Source organism: Conger conger, chromosome 6 (genome assembly GCF_963514075.1).
Source record: "Conger conger chromosome 6, fConCon1.1, whole genome shotgun sequence".
NCBI classification, from domain to species: Eukaryota; Metazoa; Chordata; class Actinopteri; order Anguilliformes; family Congridae; genus Conger; species Conger conger.
The window spans coordinates 42,660,507-42,681,592 of NC_083765.1; the positions used below are offsets into that span (position 1 = coordinate 42,660,507).

The following is a 21,086-nucleotide window of genomic DNA, read 5'->3' on the forward strand; positions in this document are numbered from 1 at the left end:
GGAGTTATCTCTTCCTGGTTAGTTTATTGGATTGACTGGGGTGTGAGTGTGTGTGTGTCTGAAGAGGGGGAGTTGTCTCTTCCTGGTTAGTTTATTGGGTTGACTGGTGTGTGTGTGCGTGTGTGTGTTCGAGGGGTTGGGAGGGGGTTAAGCTCTGATTAATTTGCCGTGCTTGCGTAATGAAACTCCCCACGGAGGTGGGAATGGCCCTGTGAAAGGGTCCCTGTGGAAATCACATCTCCTGCTCTGATCATCAGAGTGTGCTGCAGCACTGCCTGCTCCCTACAGCAGGAGCACAGCAACCTCAGCCATCCATCTGAGAGAGAGAGGGAGAGAGGGAGGAGAGAGGGAGGGAGGGAGGAGAGAGGAGAGAGGGGGGAGAGAGGGCGGGAGGAGAGAGGAGAGAGGGGGGAGAGAGAGGGAGATAGGGAAGAGAGAGGGAGGGAGGGAAGAGAGAGGAGAGAGCGAAGGAGAGAGGGAGAGAAGGAGGAGAGAGGAGAGAGGGAGGAGAGAGAGGGAGGGAGGAGAGAGGAGAGAGCGAGGGAGAGAAGGAGGGAGAGAAGAGAGAGGAGAGAGAGGGAGGGAGAGAGCATGGAAGGGGGAGAGGACAGAGGGAGAGAGAGGGAGAAAGAGGGCAAGAGAGGGAGAGAGAGGGAGAAGGGAGGAGAGAGGAGAGATAGAGGGAGTGACAGAGAGGGAAGAGAGAGGGAGGGGGAGAGATAAAGGGATGAAATAGGGAGAGATGAGGGAAGAGGGGGAGAAGAGTAGAGTGGGTGAGAGAGAAAGGGAGAGGGGAGAGAAGGAGAGAGGGAGAGAGGGAAGAGAGGGAGGGAGAGAGTGGGAGAGAGGGAGGGATGGGGTGGGGAGATAGATGGAGAGAAAGAAAGAGAGAAGGAGAGAGGGAGGGAGAGAGGTCTGAGGAAGAGATAGAGAGAGAAACAGAGCTTGAATGGAGAGATTTTCTGATCGACCGGCCTGGTAGTGGACTTAGAGATTAGATGACGGTGTTACAGTGAATGTCAAAGTTGATCCGTAAGTGTTTTGTTGGGAAATAGAAACACAAATGTGATTATGTCACTTCCTCAATTCTAGGAAAAGGTACCACAAATTTCAGATTTAAGTGTGGCTATGCCCGTGATATTGTGCAAAGTGGTGACATCTCCAGTTTCTGCTTACAAGGTGTAGCCTATTGCACTGGGAAATATCTATGCTTTACTGTCCATTTTATGCACCTGTCCTGTGTGATTTCTACAGCCATTTTGTGTTTATCTGACACTAAACACTAGGGTCACAGAGTTCACATTCCTCCCATTAATCCACTTCACATGCATATATTTGTCTTTCTGGACGTGTTTATCTAGTGACCATCACTGGCTCTGTACTATATTCACCCCTGTAGAAAAGAAAAGTGTGAAAAATTCCCCAAAGTAAGTTTAAATTAGATGTGCGTGATTAATAATCAAACTCCTTAACCACAGTGTGATATTAGGACATTCTAAACACTTGTACTGTATGTGCATAGGTCTGTATTTATTGCATATACATTAATCTGTATTTATTACATACAGTCCCCTCCAAAAGTATTGGAACAGCAAGGCAAATTCCTTTGTTTTTGTAATACATTGTATATAGTCGGGGTTGAAATAAAAAGATCAATACAAGGCAAGAGTTTCTGCTTTTATTTCCTGGTATTTACACCTGTATGTGTTAAACTACTTAGAACATAGCACCTTTGGTATCAGACCACCCAAATTTTAGGTGAACAAAAGTATTGGAACAGAGAGTATTTATGTATGCATAGGTCTGCATTTATTGCATATGCATAAGTCTGTAATTATTACATTTGCATAGGACTGTGATTATTACATATGCGTGGATCTGTATTTATTACATATGCATAAGTCTGCATTTATTGCATATGCATACTGTAAGTCTGCATTTATAATTTATTTTATTGTATTTGCTTTATCTCTCTCAGGACCTCCCAGACTGTAAAACTGCGGATCTCCTTCTGAAGAAAATATTCATGATACATGTAAAGTATGTTTACCAATGGCAGAGAGAGAATGAACAAGAAAGGGAATTGGAAAGAGATGAAGAGAAGTAAGGAGAGAGAGAGTGAGAGGAGAGAGAGCGAGAGAGATTGACAGAGAGAAGGAAAGAGAGAGGGAGAGAGAGAGGGAGAGCGGGAGAGAGAAAGAGAGAGAGAGACAGACAGAGAGAGCGAGAGAATGAGGTCTAGTGTCATAGATTCATTCATCTGACAGACAGCAGCTTGGGATCAAATGTGGAGCTGCGATCTAAAATTATCCAGTTTAAAGATCGCCATTGTGAGGCCCGATCGACTTCCACCGCCGTAAAAGCCAGCTTCCCAGAAATCCTTTCACCTCCTCCAGTGAGTTACACGCCCATGCAGGGGAGGAGGCAGCTTGCCTTTCAGCGAACACTAATGAGTGATGATGTTGACCTCCCTGGGTGTCCTGGATATACAGGGCCTGCTGCTCCACGAACGGATCCACCAACACACTTCTACACTAAAACTCACCCTAATACTTCACCCTGTGAAGAGTATGAATCTCACCCCAATACTTCACCCTGTGAAGAGTATGAATCTCACCCCAATACTTCACCCTGTGAAGAGTATGAATCTCACCCCAATACTTCACCCTGTGAAGAGTATGAATCTCACCCCAATACTTCACCCTGTGAAGAGTATGAATCTCACCCCAATACTTCACCCTGTGAAGAGTATGAATCTCACCCCAATACTTCACCCTGTGAAGAGTATGAATCTCACCCCAATACTTCACCCTGTGAAGAGTATGAAACTCACCCTAATACTTCACCCTGTGAAGAGTATGAAACTCCACCTAATACTTCACCCTGTGAAGAGTATGAAACTCCACCTAATACTTCACCCTGTGAAGAGTATGAAACTCCACCTAATACTTCACCCTGTGAAGAGTATGTTTTTTCAAAATTCTAAGTCAGTGTTCTAGAACTCCATAATTTCCATTTACCAGTATTGACTGTTATATCAGCATTAGGATAATAGTAATAAGTTGTTATTTCGCTGACGCTTTTATCCAAAGGGACTTGTTAAGGACTTTGATCAAGGGCCCAAAAGCTGTGTGGATCTTATCGTGGCTACACCGGGTCCCAGTCATGCACCTTAGCCACAAGACTGCAGGCTGCATTCTCACGTCCCAACATGATCTTTTTTTGCATAAAAGGCTGATTGTGGGTTAGATAGCAACAAGGCGTCAGTTCTTTGAGCATGTATATTACTTAATCATAATCATAAATTTTCCCCATGATTTTAGGAAGGATAATGGCGCTGAATGTTCAGTAATAAGGTGAGGTTCCTCCTTGTGTCCTCCCGTGGACACATGAGCGGACACGTGTCCACACCCCAGCTGCGAACAGGGGCGGTGCCGAGCGCAAATCACACCCTCCCAGATACAGCCGGGAGTTTCAGGGAAATGTGATAGCCAACGCATTCCCCTGGTCCCAGCTCTGCGACTTCCTCTGTCCCCGAAGCTACGCATCCACCCTCACCATCCATGAGGTAAAAAAAGAGAACTACTGTTAAAATAGAGAACAGAGAGAGAGTGAACAGAGAGAGAGGGAAAGAGAGAGAGAGGGAGAGAGAGAGAGGGAGAGAACAGAGAGAGAGTGAGAGACAGAGGGAGAGGGAAGAAGACTTGTTCATTAGAATCGAGCGGCATTGCCCACATCCCTCCCAGTAAATAACGCACAGCAGTCAGCACATTTGGTCTTAACAAACGGCCCTGACCTTTGATACTGCGGCTGGAGACTCAGAGGGAGAGGAAGAAGAGGAAGTAAAGGAGAGAGAGAGAGAGAAAGGAAGAGAGAGACATTGAGAAAGAAAGAATACATTGGAGAATATAATAATATGAATACATTCCATGGTGAGTGGACCTGAGATTCAGTTATCTCCATGGAGATGTCACTATGGAGACATTGGGCATGTGCTCAGTGTGTGTGTGTTTGTGTGTGTGCATCTGTGTGTGTGTCTATGTGTGTGTGTGTGTGTATGCGTGCGCGCGTGTATGTGTCTGTGTGTGTACGTGCGTGTGTATGTGTGTGTTTGTGTGTGTGCGTGTGTCAGTGTGTGTGTGTATGTGTGTGCGTCTGTGTGTGTGTGTGTGTGTGCGTCTGTGTGTGTGTGTGTGTGCGTCTGTGTGTGTGTGTATGTGTGTGCATCTGTGTGTGTGTGTGTGTGTGCGTCTGTGTGTGTGTGTATGTGTGTGCATCTGTGTGTGTGTGTGTGTGTGTGTGTGTGCGTCTGTGTGTGTGTGTATGTGTGCATCTGTGTGTGTGTATGTGTGTGCATCTGTGTGTGTGTGTGTGTGTGTGTGTGTGCGTCTGTGTGTGTGTGTATGTGTGTGCATCTGTGTGTGTGTGTGTGTGTGTGTGTGTGCGTCTGTGTGTGTGTGTGTGTGTGCGTCTGTGTGTGTGTATGTGTGTGCATCTGTGTGTGTGTCTGTGTGTGTGCGTGCGTCTGTGTGTGTGTGTATGTGTGTGCATCTGTGTGTGTGTGTGTGTGCTTCTGTGTGTGTGTATGTGTGTGCATCTGTGTGTGTGTGTGTGTGCGCGTCTGTGTGTGTGTATGTGTGTGCATCTGTGTGTGTGTGTGTGTGTGTGTGTGCGTCTGTGTGTGTGCGTGTGTCTGTGTGTGTGTGTATGCGTGCGCATGCGTGCACACGCGTACGTGTCTGTGTGTGTCTGTCTGTCTCAGAAAAGATTATAAGATAACCCACCCACAGAGCATTATCCTAGTTTTATAGTTTCCCCTTTCCCTTATTAAACCTCCTTGATCATAGTTTGATCCTCAATAACTTACTTCTAAAATGTATCCTGTATGTATAACATTTTAATGTATATTTTATGAGTTAACTTAAAAATATATATACTAGAAGGCACTGCACAAATCAACACACAACAAAAGAGAAAAAACAGATGCAGGAAACTGTAAGAAATAAAATAAAATGAGAAATAAAACGTAAACAACAAGCCGCACTGGTAATTTATCAATTATTAATAATTTATTTTCCTAAAATGTCTACAGTCTGCTTCTAATAAGACTTTTTCAAAAATGAACTGTATTCCATTTTAATGTCTTGTGCATAAAAGGGCCCAGCTCGTATAGGTCCTGAAGAGGGTTTTATGTGGACATAAGGCTCATCCAAAGCGTAGTTTAAAAGAGTAATCCTTCATGATACAAAAGAAACCAGAATAATTGCCTATTGAAATTCATGAGCATGAATTTTTTTCTATTTTAGACTATCTAATAACATTTGAAATCTAAAAATCCATTCACTGAATATAAAAATAAAAAAAATTCAACCTTGATAATCTAATCAGAAAGATTTTGAGTTGCATTAAAAACAGTTTGTGAAAAATAATTTGCTTTAGGCCACCATAAAGGGTACATGTTGGTGCCTTGCACGACTGCCTATTTTAACCTATGAGTGAATGAGAAGCATAAATTGTACAGCACTTTGGATAAAGGTGCTATATAAATACCAATCATTTACCATTTGAGTTTTAATAATACTTTTATCATTTATTGCAATGTATACTGAAAATCAGTTTAAAGTTTAAAGATTACAAAAAAATAATAAGAAGAAAAAGTTACATTTTGAGGGTGGTTTGGAAGAATGACCCAAGTGAACATCCTGTCTGTAAGTTTGTGGTCTGTGGTCTGTAAGGGAAACGTGGCTCTCACCAGAGAACACGGCCACCCCGGCTGCCCTTTCCTCTGCCTTCTCTTTTTCCCACACACCCAGGTGGCACAGGTCTCCTAATCTCATCCTCATGGAGATCTAGTGTCTTCTCCTCATCCCTCTCCTTCTCCTCTTTTGAATTGCATGCGGTTTCTGTTACTTTGCCGTGCAAACTGTTTATTATTGTTGTTTATCGCCCACCGGGTCCTCTGGGGAGCTTCTTGGATGAGATGGACATCCTCCTTAGCTCCTGACACCCCCCTGATCCTCCTGGGTGACTTCAACCTCAACTCGGATTCCACCCAGTCTACCTTTCTCTCCCTCCTTCCTTCTTTTGACCTTTCCCCTCCCACCCACAAAGCAGGCAACCTTCTTGACCTCATCTTCACAAGGAGCTGCACAACAACCACTCCATATATCTGACCACTCCTTCATCTCTTTTTCTCTTCCACTCTCCTCTTACACCCATCCATCTCTCCCACCATCCACTGTCACCTGTCGGCGGAACCTACGCCACCTGTCTTCCTCCACCCTCTCATCTACAATCCTCTCCTCCCTACCATCCGTGGAGTCTTTCTCTCGACTGTCTCCCAATGATGCTGCTACAACTCTCATGTCCTCACTCTCATCTTCCTTTGACTCTCTGTGTCCCCTCACTACCAAACTAGCTCGGACCTCCCCCCCCAGTCATTGGCTTTCTGATGCTCTACGAGCTGTCCGAACCGAACTGCGGGCAGCGGAGAGAAAATGGAAAAGGTCCTGTCTCCCCAGTGATATGACTTCCTTCCATGCCCTCTTATCATCTTTCCATTCCTCTGTCTCTCGCAAAATCTTCCTTCTTTCACTCGAAAATTAACACGGCTGCCTCTAATCCCCGCAAACTGTTTTCAACCTTCTCCTCTCTTCTGGCCCCCCCTCCCCCCCACCCCCCTCATCACTCACACCTGATCACTTTGTCTCCTTTTTTGAAAAGAAGGTTGATGACATTCGCAATTCCTTCTCACAACCCTCTCCCCCTGCTGACCCTCCTACCTTCCCCAACTCCCTAGCCTCCTTTTCTCCCCTCTCTGACACCGACACATTGAAACTCCTTACATCCCACTGCCCGACCACTTGTCCTCTTGACCCCATCCCCCCTCCCCTCCTACAATCTATATCCAATGACATTCTCCCTTTTCTCTCCTCTCTAATCAACACCTCCCTCTCTTCCGGCACCATGCCCTCTTCCCTGAAGAGGGCCAGAGTCACTCCCCTGCTCAAAAAACCCCTCTGCCCTGAACAACTACCGGCCTGTCTCTCTGCTTCCCTTTCTCGCTAAAACTCTGGAACGGGCGGTCTGCTCCCAACTGTCCACTTATCTTCTCTAGAACAATGTCCATGACCCCAACCAGTCTGGCTCCAAGAGTGGCCACTCCACTGAGACCGCCCTGCTCATGGTCACTGAGGCACTCCACTCTGCTAAAGCCAAATCCCTCTCCTCTGCCCTCATCTTCCTCGACCTGTCGGCCGCCTTCGATACAGTCAACCATGAGATTCTGCTCTCATCGCTGTCTGGGATGGGTGTCACAGGGTCACCCCCTACAAACTGGAGTCCCGCAGGGCTCAGTTCTTGGGCCTCTCCTCTTCTTGCTATACACCATGTCTCTTGGTTCTGTTATCTCTTCCCATGGCTTTTCTTATCATTCTTACGCTGATGACACCCAACTCTTCATTTCCTTCCCCCCCGACACCCAAGTCACCACACAGATCTCTGCCTGCTTGGCTGATATCTCTGCGTGGATGACTTCCCACCACCTGAAGCTCAACCTTGCCAAAACTGAGCTTCTCTACATCCCTGCTAAGTCCTCTCCATCAATCGACCTCTCACTGACTGTTGAGGACTTTGTAGTTTCCTCCTCCCGTACGGCAAAGAATCTTGGGGTGACTCTTGATAACTGCCTCACCCTGGCTCCACAAGTATCCTCCACTGCCAGAACCTGCAGGTTCTTTCTGTATAATATACGCGGTATCCGTCACCTCCTGACGGAGAAAACCACCCAGCTCCTAGTCCAGGCGCTCGTCATTTCCCGTCTGGATTACTGCAACTCCCTCCTAGCCGGTCTCCCAGCGTGCGCCATCAAGCCCCTCCAGCTGGTCCAGAATGCTGCAGCCTGCCTGATCACCAGTCAGCCCAGGTTGGCTCATGTCACCCCCGCTTCTCATTGGCCTCCACTGGCTTCCTATTGCCACACACATCCGATTCAAGGCCCTAGTGTTGGCATTTCAGGCTGCTAAGGGGACTGCCCCACCTTACATACAATCCCTGATCACTCCCTACTCCCCAGCTAGACCACTCCGGTCTGCCAGCTCTGGTCGCCTTATGGTTCCCTCTCTACGTGCACCTGGCGGTCGAGCTGCACGTTCACCCCTGTTTTCTGTTCTGGTTCCACTGTCAGGACAGCAGAATCCCTCCCCCTATTTCGACGCAGACTCAAAACACACCTTTTCAAACTCTACCTTAGTCCTCCCTCCTGATTTCCCCCACCCCTATCCTTGTCTAACCCCCCCCCCCAAAAAAATAAAATAAATAAATAAATAAATAAATAAATAAAAATTGCACTTATGATGACGACTATATGTTTAGAACAGCATTCCATGTGTATTTTCCTTGTTCTGGATGTGATGCTTTGACTTGTGGTAGAACCTATGAACTTGTAAGTCGCTTTGGATTAAAAGCGTCTGCCAAATGACAAAAATGTAAATGTAATGTAATGTAAGTCTGTGGTCAGGCGTGGTAATTAGCAGGTTCCACAGACACATCTATTTTTATTCCACACAGCTCCGAGCCTATATCTCTGTCCCTGGCTAAATTTGATGTGAAGCACTGCCTAGCTCACAGAATTTCATTGAAAGTGATCGCTGCAGCTCAAAGTCCTTTCACAGTCTTCTCCAGAACTGGTCATCACACAAGATCTGAAGAAGCAGGCTAGCCGGGCTCTTCATGCTTCATGTTGGTCTGAGCTGAGCTTCCAAGCCCCTGCCACAGAATCTGCCGAGAATGTAATGCCATCATCTGTCATGTGTTCAACAAAACAATTAGCCAAGGTATTCGTGTGTACGTGACAGCTGCATTGCCGCAGAAGAAACAGATATATTTTAATGACTTGGCCTAATTCAATGAAATGTTTATTTTAATGGTCCAGAATGCTGCAGCCCGCCTGATCACCAATCAGCCCAGGTCGGCTCATGTCACCCCGCTTCTCATTGGCCTCCACTGGCTTCCCATTGCCGCACGCATCCGTTTCAAGGCCCAAGTGTTGGCATTTCAGGCTGCTAAGGGGACTGCCCCACCTTACATACAATCCCTGATCACTCCCTACTCCCCAGCTAGACCACTCCGGTCTGCCAGCTCTGGTCGCCTTACGGTTCCCTCTCTACGTGCACCTGGCGGTCGAGCTGCACGTTCACGCCTGTTTTCCGTTCTGGTTCCTCAGTGGTGGAATGACCTGCCTACCACTGTCAGAACAGCAGAATCCCTCCCCCTATTTCGACGCAGACTCAAAACCCACCTTTTCAAACTCTACCTTAGTCCTCCCTCCTGATTTCCCCTGCCCCTCCTTTCTGATATCCCTATCCTTGTCTAACCCCCCCCCCCCCCCCCAAAAAAAAAAAAAAAAAATACCTCTGATGACAACTATGTTTAGAACAGCATTTCCTGTGTATTTTGCTAGTTTCTGGATGTGATGCTCTGACTTATGGTAGAACCTATGCACTTGTAAATCGCTTTGGATTAAAAGCGTTTGCCAAATGACTAAAATGTAAATGTAAATGTTAATGAGGCGGCACGGATGGTGCAGTGGGTAGCACTGCCGCCTCACAGCAAGGAGGTCCTGGGTTCGAATCCCCGTCGGCCGGGGCCTCTCTGTGTGGAGTTTGCATGTTCTCCCCGTGTCTGCGTGGGTTTCCTCCCACAGTCCAAAGACATGCAGGTTAGGCTGATTGGAGAGTCTAAATTGCCCGTAGGTATGAGTGTGTGAGTGAATGGTGTGTGTGCCCTGCGATGGACTGGCGACCTATCCAGGGTGTATTCCTGCCTTTCGCCCAATGTATGCTGGGATAGGCTCCAGCCCCCCTGCGACCCTGTTCAGGATAAGCGGGTTAAGATAATGGATGGATGGATGGATGTTAATGATATTTTTTCCCAAAAGTAACAAATTTTTACAGTAAACTTGAAGCTATGTGTGTGACAGTGTTCACCATGCTGTGGAAAAAAAGGAATAAATAAAATAGTTCAATAATTACATTTTTGTATATTCACATTCTAAAATTGAGTCAGCTGCCATGATCATTTGCCATCATTTACTGGATTATCGGACAATGCATCCCACAGAGGGTGGTTATCCGAGGTTGAGGTTTGTCAGCTTCCTGTAATGTGAGATTTAGCTCAGCGTATCATTAGTCCGTATTTAGAACATGGGATATTGACCGCATTCGACGTGTTATGAAGGTAATGTTCCATCTTAGCGGAGATAATAATACCGGCACTGGGAGTATTCAGGGTCACTGCTGCTTTTCAGAGCGATATTTCCTGTTTTGATTTGAAGAGCTAAATCATTCAGGTATAACTGAACAGTGGAACTGAAGAACCAAACACCCTCGGGGCAGTTCTCCTGCCAGCGACGGGCCGCACCACAGGGCCTCACCGGGGAGATAACACAGGACACACTCACTTCCGGGGCTTCATTTATTACAGTTTGGCTGAGGGTGTGCCTTCAGGTGTATGGAGTATGTGTGTGAGTGTGTGAGAGTGTTTATGTGTGTATGTGAGTGTGAGTGTGTGAGTGTGTGAGAGTGTTTATGTGTGTATGTGAGTGTGTGAGTGTGTGAGAGTGTTTATGTGTGTATGTGAGTGTGTGTGTGTTTGTGTGTGTGGGAGTGTTGATGTGTGTATGTGAGTGTGTGTGTGTGTGTTTGTGTGTGTGTGTGTGTTGTGAGTGTTTGTGTGTGAGTATGTGTGAGTATGTGTGAGTGTTTGTGTGTGTGTTGTGTGTGTGTGAGTATGTGTGAGTGTTTGTGTGTGTGTGTGTGTGTGTGTGTGAGTGTTTGTGTGTGTGAGTGTGTGTGAGTGTTTGTGTGTGTGTGTTGTGTGTGAGTGTGTGTGAGTGTTTGTGTGTGGTGTGTGTTGTGAGTGTTTGTGTGTGAGAGTGTGTGAGTGTGTGTGTGAGTGTTTGTGTGTGAGTGAGTGTGTGTGTGTGTGTGTGTGTGTGTGAGTGTGTGTGAGTGTTTGTGTGTGTGAGTGTGTGTGTGAGTGTGAGTGTGTGTGTGAGTGTGAGTGTGAGTGTGTGTGTGTGTGTGAGTGTGTGAGAGTGTGTGTGTGTGAGTGTGAGTGTGTGTGTGTGTGTGAGTGTGTGTGTGAGTGTGTGTGTGAGTGTGTGTGTGTGTGAGTGTGAGTGTGTGTGTGTGTGAGTGTGTGTGTGTGTGTGTGTGTGTGTGTGTGAGTGTGTGTGTGTGAGTGTGTGTGTGTGTGTGTGTGTGTGAGTGTGTGTGTGTGTGTGTGTGTGTGTGTGTGTGAGTGTGTGTGTGTGTGTGTGTGTGTGTGTGAGTGTGTGTGTGTGAGTGTTTGTGTACTCCACAGGCCACTGCGCTGAAAACATTAATGTTATAGTTGCAGCAGGGAGGTGTCCAGAAAGTGAGCACAGTTTGGACAGTATATAGCAGGGCTGCCCAATCCTGCTCCTCGACATCTGCAGTTTTTACTCCAACCCTAACAAAGCACACCTCATTCAATAGCTAGAGATCTTGGTGAGCTGCTAATTAGTAGAATGAGGTGTGCCAAGTTAGGGCTGAAATGAAAACCTACAGGACAGTAGATCTCCAGTTAGATAAGATAAACTCTATTAAACCCTGTGGAGTAATTTGACCTAAATAACCAATCATGGTTATTTAGGAACAGTGGGCAGTGCCCAGGGACCAGGGACCAACTCCAATTCTCACTTCAGTGCCTAGGTCAAGGGCAAGAGCAGAAGTATATCTAACCTGACACGCATGTATTTCGGTGTGGGAAGAAACCACACAATCTGTACGCAGAGGATTCAATCCCAGGACCTTGTTAATTCAAGGCAACATTGCTAACCACTACACCGCCCTGCCACCATGCCCTCCAGGAACAGGGCTGGGAACCTCTGGCGTACAGGTTAGCTAGCAGGGTGAGGTCAGGCCCAGGACGGATAGACAGTAGAGAGCTTCAGGAGTCAGGTTCCCATGTAGCCCAAAATGACCTTGTATCTTCAGTCGACCTGTCCCAAATTGCACTCCCCAACCCCCCTGTAGCACCCCTTCACCCCCCCCAACCCCCCCCCCCCCCTTCCATATTGGGCACTCCCCCCTCTCTTTATCCCATCACCCTGATACAGAGACACCATAAATATGTATCAGGGCTGCAATGGGCTGACTTATTGTTCTGCAATAACTGGCTCAGCTGAGATACGGGCTACATTTCCCTTTCACTCTGCATTCGGTCCCACCAAATGGGAGACTAATGTCATTCTTCGTGCTTCTCTCCAGTGATGTCTCTCCCTCTCTCTCCCTCCCCCCTCTCCCCTTCTCCTCTTGTTCTCTCTCCCTCTCTCTCTCTCTCTCTCTCTCTCACTCTCTCTCTCCCCTCTTTCTCTGTCTCCCATTCTCTCTTTCTGTCTCTCTCGCTCTCCCCCTCTTTTCAGCCTTTTTCCTCTCCTACCCTCCAGTATATCTCCATTTCTCTGTTTCTCCCTTTGTGTTTTTATATATATTTATTTTTTAGGCAAACGCAGTGTGACTTGTCAAGTTCCCAGACAGTCTTAAATTGTTTGTGCCTTTTTTATTGATAATAATAAATTCATCAGGAGACTTGGGGGGTGGGGGGGTGGGGAGCGATTTTTTGGAGAGTCGGCTTCTTGTTTGAGGCTCCACATTACCCAACGACAGAAAGATTGGTTGCCCTGATCTGGCATGTAATCAATTTAAGCCCACTTCATTACAACAAGCGGGTGGGGTGGGGGCGGGGGGGCGAGTGGGGGTCAGTTTCAACATTTAATGCACTGACAACTTTGACATCTTTTTCTGTTGCTCCAGAAGAAACAGTTTGCATTTTAAAAGCTGCAATAAATTACTTGTCTCTGATTGCTTCGCCCTGTCGTTTGACGCATTGCGCTTTCACACATGACACAGTCCTCCCCCTCCCGTTGTGAAACATGGTACAGTTCATATTGCCCAAACACTCCACCCCACACCTCCTCTTAATGTTTACTGGAGGATCAATTAATACTTCTCATTTGTAAATGCCATTTATACAGTGCCTCCATCTAATGCTTCACACTCACCCATTCACACACACCATGCAAGGCACCAACCATCTCTTCATGAGCATCAGACATGTAGTGCGGTGCAGCTAAACTGTTGCCATGCCCACCTCTACCCCTAAACACCTGGGGCAGGTTGCACACCTTCGTACCTGTACACTGGATGAGTGTAACACACACAGTTGAAAGTACAGTACATGTTCTTTTTGGATACAAATTAGTATGTTTTCCAAGCAAAAAAGGTACAAATTATATTTTGTACCTTTAATTATATATTGCTGGCTTTTTTTTTTTTATGTACCTATGGGGTATTGCCCCAGCGAAAAGCATTTGTACCTTTTTTAGGCACTTTATTTCTCAGAGTATAGATTAGGAGATGCCTGCACACAGCTGCCCTATTCATAGTGTAGGGCTTAGAGCTGGTGCTGCCCGTTTAGCACGTAGCCACAGCCCCACGGATTAAACATCCCAGATTATGGGGTTTGTCCTGCTCTCACACAACTCCATCATTAAAGTGTTCCAACACTGTGAGCTGACAAACACATACACAAACAGGACATGCACACATGCACACATTCGTACATGCACACACACGCATACACTCACAAGAATAGTCACAATGCAAATTAAAAAGTCCCAGTAAGATACACTGTATAACCAAAGCCAGGTGTGTGTGTGTATGCAAGTGTGTTTGTGTCTGTGTGCACGTGTACACGTGCGTGTGTGTGTGTGTGTGTGTGCCTGTGTGCACGCGTACACATGCGTGAGTGTGAGTGTGTGTATATGTCCGTGTGTATACGTGCTTGTGTGTGGATGCAAGTGTGTGTGTGTCTGTGAACATGTATACAAGTCCGTGTGTGTGAGTGTGTGTGTGTGGATGTATGTTGCAGTGTGGACACAGTATAAACACAGGGGATTATACAGCCACAGGACTGAAAGGGAACGAGCTAGCGTCTATCCACCACCTGTCCACCACCGTATCTGGAGCACAAGCAAACCGCTATTTCTAAAAACAACTTTCCTGTTCCGTTCAAGGCTTTTTTGCAGCTCTTCCCATGGGATTAATACCTCTAATGTGGGCTTTGTTATATTTAAAGGAGACATGGTTCCTGGTAATCTGCAGGTCCTAAGGCAGATAAACCATTTCTCATATCTAATCTCCCTCTCCTTCCTAATTTGTCTCAGTCTCCATGGTTTAGGTTTGTGTATTGCAGTGGGAGTTTCCCACTTCTGGCTTTGCTTAACTCTGACCTGGCACATCAGTACCATTTAAGACAGATTCTGGGTCTGATGTAAAAAAAAATGTACGGTACATGCTGAAAGCACCAGCTGTGCATAGACCGTAGGTGCGGCCAACCTTGATGTTATTTTGACAAACAAAATCTTTGATTTAAAAACAAAGAGTGTTCATTCTCCCTCACATCTGGCCCTGTAAACAGGGCAGAACTGGAGCAGAATCTGAATTAGAGGAGTTGAGGCAGAGGCTGACGGAATAGAGCCAGAGTTTTTGGGGAGTTTTTCTTGTCAACACTTTATGACATCAAGCCAACAGGTGGACATTTTGTCTAGTTCATTTAGACAAAACAGCATCCAACATTCACCCTCTATCGAAGTCCGCTGGCGAGTAATGTAATTAAATTAGCATCCTGGAATAGTAAGACTGGCTTTTCTCTCGTCCTGCTCTTTGCTCATCCGTTTGACATTCTGACTCTAAAATATCAACTGTGAAACCCGGATCCATACACCCAGAATCGCTGCAACTGGAGAGCAAACATTCCTCTGCAAGCCACAGAGTGCTACAGGAGAGGCAGTGATTATATTACACCCTACGGGCTACACAGTACTACAGGAGAGGCAGTGACTATATTACACCCTACAGACCACACAGTGCAACGGGAGAGCCAGTGATTATTTTACACCAAACAGGTCATACTACAGGAGAGCCAGTCACCATTTTACACCTACAGATCACAAAGGGCTACAGGAAAGCTAGTGACTATTTTACACTTTCAAACCACACAGTGCTACGGGAGTGCCAGTGACTATTTTACAACCCACAGACCACATAATACTACAGGAAGTCTTGCTACTATTTTATGCCTCACAGGTCACACAATACTACAGGAGGGCGAGCGACTATTTTACACCTGACAGATCACACAGAACTATAGGAAGGTTTGCGACTATTTTACACCTGACAGATCACACAGAACTATAGGAAGGTTTTGCGACTATTTTACACCTGACAGATCACGCAATGCTACAGGATAGCCAAAGACTATTTTATATAGGAAGGTTTGCGACTATTTTACACCCACCAGGTCATACTACAGGATAGTTTTTAGCAGGATAGCCCACTCAAGAGCCCTGGTAGGATGGTCTCAGAGTTTTATGGCTGCTTCATTTCATCTGTACACAGAAGACAAAGAAAAATGTCACTGCAATTAATTTCAAGATTCTCCCCAGTCTCTCATCAAATATTGAACTCCATTTCGTGTGCTGTGCTCTATAACACTGGGTCCTCAGTCAAGCCCACCATCTTATTATCTATCCAAATATCAATCCATGCAAAATAAGGTCCATCCAAACTGGTTTCCCCATGATTCCCCAGACATCACCCCAGCCCATATGGCTCTGGGTTAACTGACAAGAGTTCAGGTTTCTACGTTGTTCTAGAATCCATGCACGTGCCCAACTACATTGATGAGTATGGTGAACACTGCTTTGACACAAGAGGGATTTACATAACTGTGCTGAGAATTCACACAAATTCAGGGTGTTGCTGCTGGCTGTAACACTGGTCTGGTGGTGGTTGAGGCATGTTTCCCCACTCATCATTGCAAAGCACAGTATGAGTATGAGAAAAAGTGCTATATAAATTTATTTTTATTTTCAGAATTATTATATGGATACGGTTTCTGGTAAACAACAGAATGCATGGGTCAGTCTGACAGGAAATTGTAGCCCCTGATCCACTCCACTATTCCAACCACAAAGACCAATCTCACTCTCATGTCCTATTTTGTGTAAATGCTTCTTATTTGTTCTGACTCTCTTCCTCCATATCTACTGTATCAATCCTCCATTCTTACCAGGCCATTCATTCACACGCGCACACTGTGCATCTCCGATTATTTCTCTCACCAGCAAACAAGAAGAAAATTATTTTCTAGACTTGTACTTTCTTGAAGTTATCTCCCCTGGATTTATATATTCATAAAATTCACATTAGCATAGTGTGCCATTTAACATAATTCCTTGGCAGCTGTCTGCATCGATTGACTGTAAAACAAGCAAAGAATGTTAAAGCCAATATTTGCCATCATTACTTTCTCTGGAGAAATGTTCTCTCCATCCCTCTCTCATTTTCTGTGGGGATTAACTAAATGTGCTTCTGAAAAAAATTGCTTTGATTAAAGACTAAAGAGCGTCTACATTGCCCTGATTCCAACGTGTGTCAAAATATTACTCAGTGAGGGATACGTTTAAATACATTTCAATATATTTTTGGGAGCCCTGTGAATTTGATCACTTACAATATCCGCAACATAATAACTGTCTCTTTTATGTGCCGTTTAAACTCATTTCTCTGGCAAAGACTGTTTCTATAAGGAAGCAGGCGTAATAATTCTGAATACTGATTTTCTCAATATGAAATTGTAAATGAGTGTCTGTGAGCGAGTAGGAGTAGGGGGAAATCTACTCTCTTATTTACAGCACAGTCCATATATACATAAGTATTTGGACAGTGACACAATCTTTGTGTTTTTTTTTTTTTTTATATTCACCAACACTTTGGATCTGAAAATAAGTAATTAAATGGGGTTAAAATGCAGATTGTCAGTTTTAATTTGAGGTTATTAACATCCACATCAGGTAATCCGTGTATGCACTGCAATCCTTTTTATTTATAGTTGGCCAATTTTAAGGGGACAAAAGTAACTGGACAAATGAACATAATCTTAAATAAATAGCCATAAAAAATAAGCTCATGAATAAAACCAATTCACATCATCGGCCTGGTGTAATATTTCATTTACACCTATGCTGAGATGGGGAAGAACCATGGTTCCCACAAACCTACTCTCTCCCACATGTCTGAAATAAGATGCATTGGACTTATTGTATGTTTTTTTTCATTTATTCATTCATTATCCTAACCCGCTTATCCTGAACAGAGTTGCAAGGGGGCTGGAGCCTATCCCAGCATACATTGGGTGAAAGGCAGGAATACGCCCTGGACAGGTCGCCAGTCCATCACAGGGCACACACACCATTCACTCACACACTCATACCTATGGGCAATTTAGACTCTCCAATCAGCCTAACCTGCATGTCTTTGGACTGTGGGAGGAAACCGGAGTACCCGGAGGAAACCCACGCAGACATGGGGAGAACATGCCCCGGCCAACGGGGGCAGGGGGAGGAGGGAACGGTGGGGGTTTACATATTGTCATCTGGAAGGAAAATGTACTAAAATGTGTATTGGTTTTTTTCTGAAATATATTGAGTATGCCTGGTAGGGAAAGAAAAAAAAACTTGAGTGTGTTTGATCTGTGACTCTCAACACTTCAGCGCTTGGGTTGAAATGAGACGGCCTGCCTTTACAGCCACACGAGGCGCAGTCTGCTCCAAAGCACCATTCCTCTGGGGGACCGGCTAAGTGATCTCAAAGCAAGCTGTGAGCACCATATCAAATAAAACGCACACATCCAAGCACACTACGGGCTGTAACAACGTAAACTTACAGTGGAGGAAAGTGGAGGGGAGTTAGCTGTGAAATAAGTATTTGCCTCTTTCCTGATTTTGTCTATTGATGCATATTTGTCACAACTGAATGATTTCAGATCTTTAGACAAAATGTAATATTATACAGATGTAACCTGAGTAAAGACAAAATACAGGTACATTATGAAATTAGTTCATTTATTTAATGAAAAAAGAACCAATATCACCCGAGCGAAATTCTTCCACAGCGATGAGAAAGATTGATATTAAATTATAGGAAATGTTTGATTGTAGTTACTTTTTCACAGGGGTGATAAGGGTGTTTTTTTTTCTCATTATTTTTCTGTTTTACTCAGGTTCCTTGTGTCTAATATTACATTTTGTAAAAACCATTCAGTGTGACAAATACGCAATAATAGAAAAAATTCAGGAGAGGGTAAATACTTTTTCATGGCACTGTATTTAATACTGTCACACCAATGCTGAGTTGAATGGAGGCAACAGACTGGGGTGCATCAACAGCACAAGAGCACATTGAAGATTCTGCTAAAGAAATGCCAGCAATGACCAGAGACTCATTAAGCTTATGTCCTGCAGACTTATTGTTGGCTACCTTTTGACCTCCTGGAAAACACAGAATTTTAATAGCTACAATTCTACAAAAAAAAACAACAAAAAAAAATAGTATATATTATGAGCGTTTTTCAAATAATTGATAGTCATGATAAGTTCTAACTTCTAACTTCCATAGCCTACTATCATTTCTACTCTGGGGGGAAAACATGACGTTCGTTACAAATAGCTATAAAGTCTTTCTTTTGTGCTTTTTTTAATGTCAATGCTATTTTAATATTTCACACTATATACGGAGGACATTGCCGTACGAACATAACTTCATTTTTAATTAAATTTGACCTTTCAATTAAAATGTCCTTGTCTGGGTTACGTGCGTGCCTAGCAAACGTCTAGAAAATGCCATCATTAGACACGTAGCGCCCTCCAGCGGTTACATGCTCTGGGAGTTGTTAGGGACTGTTAATGCCGTGCTATATGCGCTCACAAATTCAAAGAAATTCCATACGCTTTCCCCACGCAAATGGGCCATAGTTTCATATATGAGTGCGCCTATCACTGGTGATTTGCCGATGATTTACAGAAAGTTATGACTGTCGTGGCGCATTTTCGAACCAAATGAAGACTGCTTCTTTTAGAAGATTAGGGAAATCTAGGACGCAACATGGAAGCAGAGGTCTTTGGCCGAAATTATCGGCAAGGAGCGTCTCTTGGTATCCAGGAAGTGAGCTCACAAGTGATTCGTGTGGGTCTGTTTCTGTGGTCGAAAAAAAAGCCGAGGTCCTCCCAAAAACTTCTGCAGAAAAAAAGGTGGACCAACGCGAAAACAGTTTTGGGGCAGTCAACAAGAAGCTGATACAGATTATTGTGCAATGTCGGAGCCTCTATACCTGATTACCGTACTTTTGGTTGGAGTTTGTTCAAGATGCTATTGTTTGTAAACGAAAAATATACGGAAGGAAAAATACTTGCTAAATAAATGGATTAAAGTAAGAAAAAAAAAAGTCTACAAAAAAATGGAGAGAGCAGCTGAGAGTGGGGTGAGGAGGTTGGCGCTAGCAAATGCTGAAATCTTGCTTTGTTATACGGTGCACTTCATCTAGCCAGATAACAAAAATAACTTCAAGAAGTGGGTGAGTAATTGTATTTTTATGTTTTATTTTAAAGACCTTTTGCGTTTGGGGTGGATGGGTGAGCTAACCAATTGTACCTAGGTAAGTTAATGTATTGTTATGCGGTTAGCTCAAGTGGCAAGATCGCTAGCTAGCCAAGTTAACAAAAGTGAACTAGTTAGCCACTTAGTTATAATAAGCGTTCGGGATGTCAGGTAACTTGTGGCCGAGTTACACTTTTGTTTTAAGTCATGTCGTAAACGCTAGGCTAACAGTGCGCTCACAAAACGTAAATCAAAAAAGTCCAAAAGGGGTTTGGACTATTTTGCAACATGGCCTAAGTTTTAATGTTAGTGTTATAAGTGAACGGACAAGAGTCAATATTGTTTCTAAGTTAACTACATAGTTAGCTAGTTAAGGGCATCTAACGTTAGCCAGCTAGCCAAAAGTAACATGGCCTTGATAAAGTAAAGTTAGCGTTAGTCTAGCTGGCTAATTAGATAGCCGTCCGGAAAAGTTATTTTGGACATGTTCAGGCCATGAGTTTTAGTTGGCCAATCCAAATGTTTGGTGTAAGTTGTTTTCAATGGCAAGTCAGTTAATTATTTGCTCGTTAGCCAGCGAAAATAGTCGTCTAACTGAGCGTTTTCCAACTAGATAACGTTCGGTATCTAACGCTCCACAAATGGTTATAATAACGTTACCGTTAGCTAGCTAACTTACACCGTTAAAGGTCATATCCGTCGCAAGTTGTTGCAAGAGCCTAATTTATCGACAGCCAAAAATATACTAGCTAAATCTATTTAAACGAGCTAGTTATGAAACGTTTGTGTAACCCAGTTTACATATAAATCGCTAACTTTTGCGAGCTAAATTGAAGGGATTATTGTAGCTGGCATTTTCCTCTAACATTAACCGTTACATTGCTAGCACTTGATATCCCTAAAGCCACACTGAACGTGGAAACGTTAGAACTTATAAAAAGTAAAGCTTTATAACTTTATAACGGCATATTTCTGTAGGCTATTTATCTACTAGCTAGTAATATAGCAAGATCGTTTAATTGTAGGAAAGCTATTGTTACTAACGCCTCGTCAGAGTCAAAATGGTTAACAATATCCAATAGCAGGTCATATTGCATGTCACGCTACAGCTACGTAGCTATGTAGCCTTCCTCCCGTCCATTGGTGTTGTAACTAAACTAACGTAGCTAGATGGCAACCACAACAGTGACATGTTAGCAAATTGCCCTGCACTTTTCAAAGTGGATTCATTAGCTTGCCAATACATGCCACACATGCTGCGTATTAGCCTCGTCTGTTTCCACCGTCTCTCTCCGACGTAGCCTGCCCACACCCTTTACAATGTCCCAGTTAGGTTGTTTGCTATATTTCCTCACTTGCCAAATAATAATGAAAAATCAGCCATTACATTTTTGCCAATTGCAGAAGTCGCCCACCGTAAACGATGCAAAATCACGTTGCAAACGGAATGATTCTCACCGGTCATTATCAGTGACTCGTTTGCTCAAGTGAAAAGTGTTTTCATTCGGCGGTACAGGTGGCTGGGCGATGTTGGACCTGTGGACAATGGCTTTTATTTGCGTA

The 21,086-nt window shown here is 44.4% G+C and overlaps 1 protein-coding gene across 1 annotated transcript in view; it reads left to right on the forward strand.

Moving 5' to 3' along the window:
* Window positions 1–19,187: 19,187 nt before the first annotated feature.
* pskh1 (protein serine kinase H1) overlaps window positions 19,188–21,086 on the forward strand; it is a 19,024-nt gene continuing 17,125 nt past the window's right edge. Inside the window, exon 1 of the mRNA XM_061246252.1 lies at window positions 19,188–19,500. The gene's annotated coding sequence lies outside the window, so the exon portion shown is untranslated. The remainder of the gene's footprint in view (window positions 19,501–21,086) is intronic.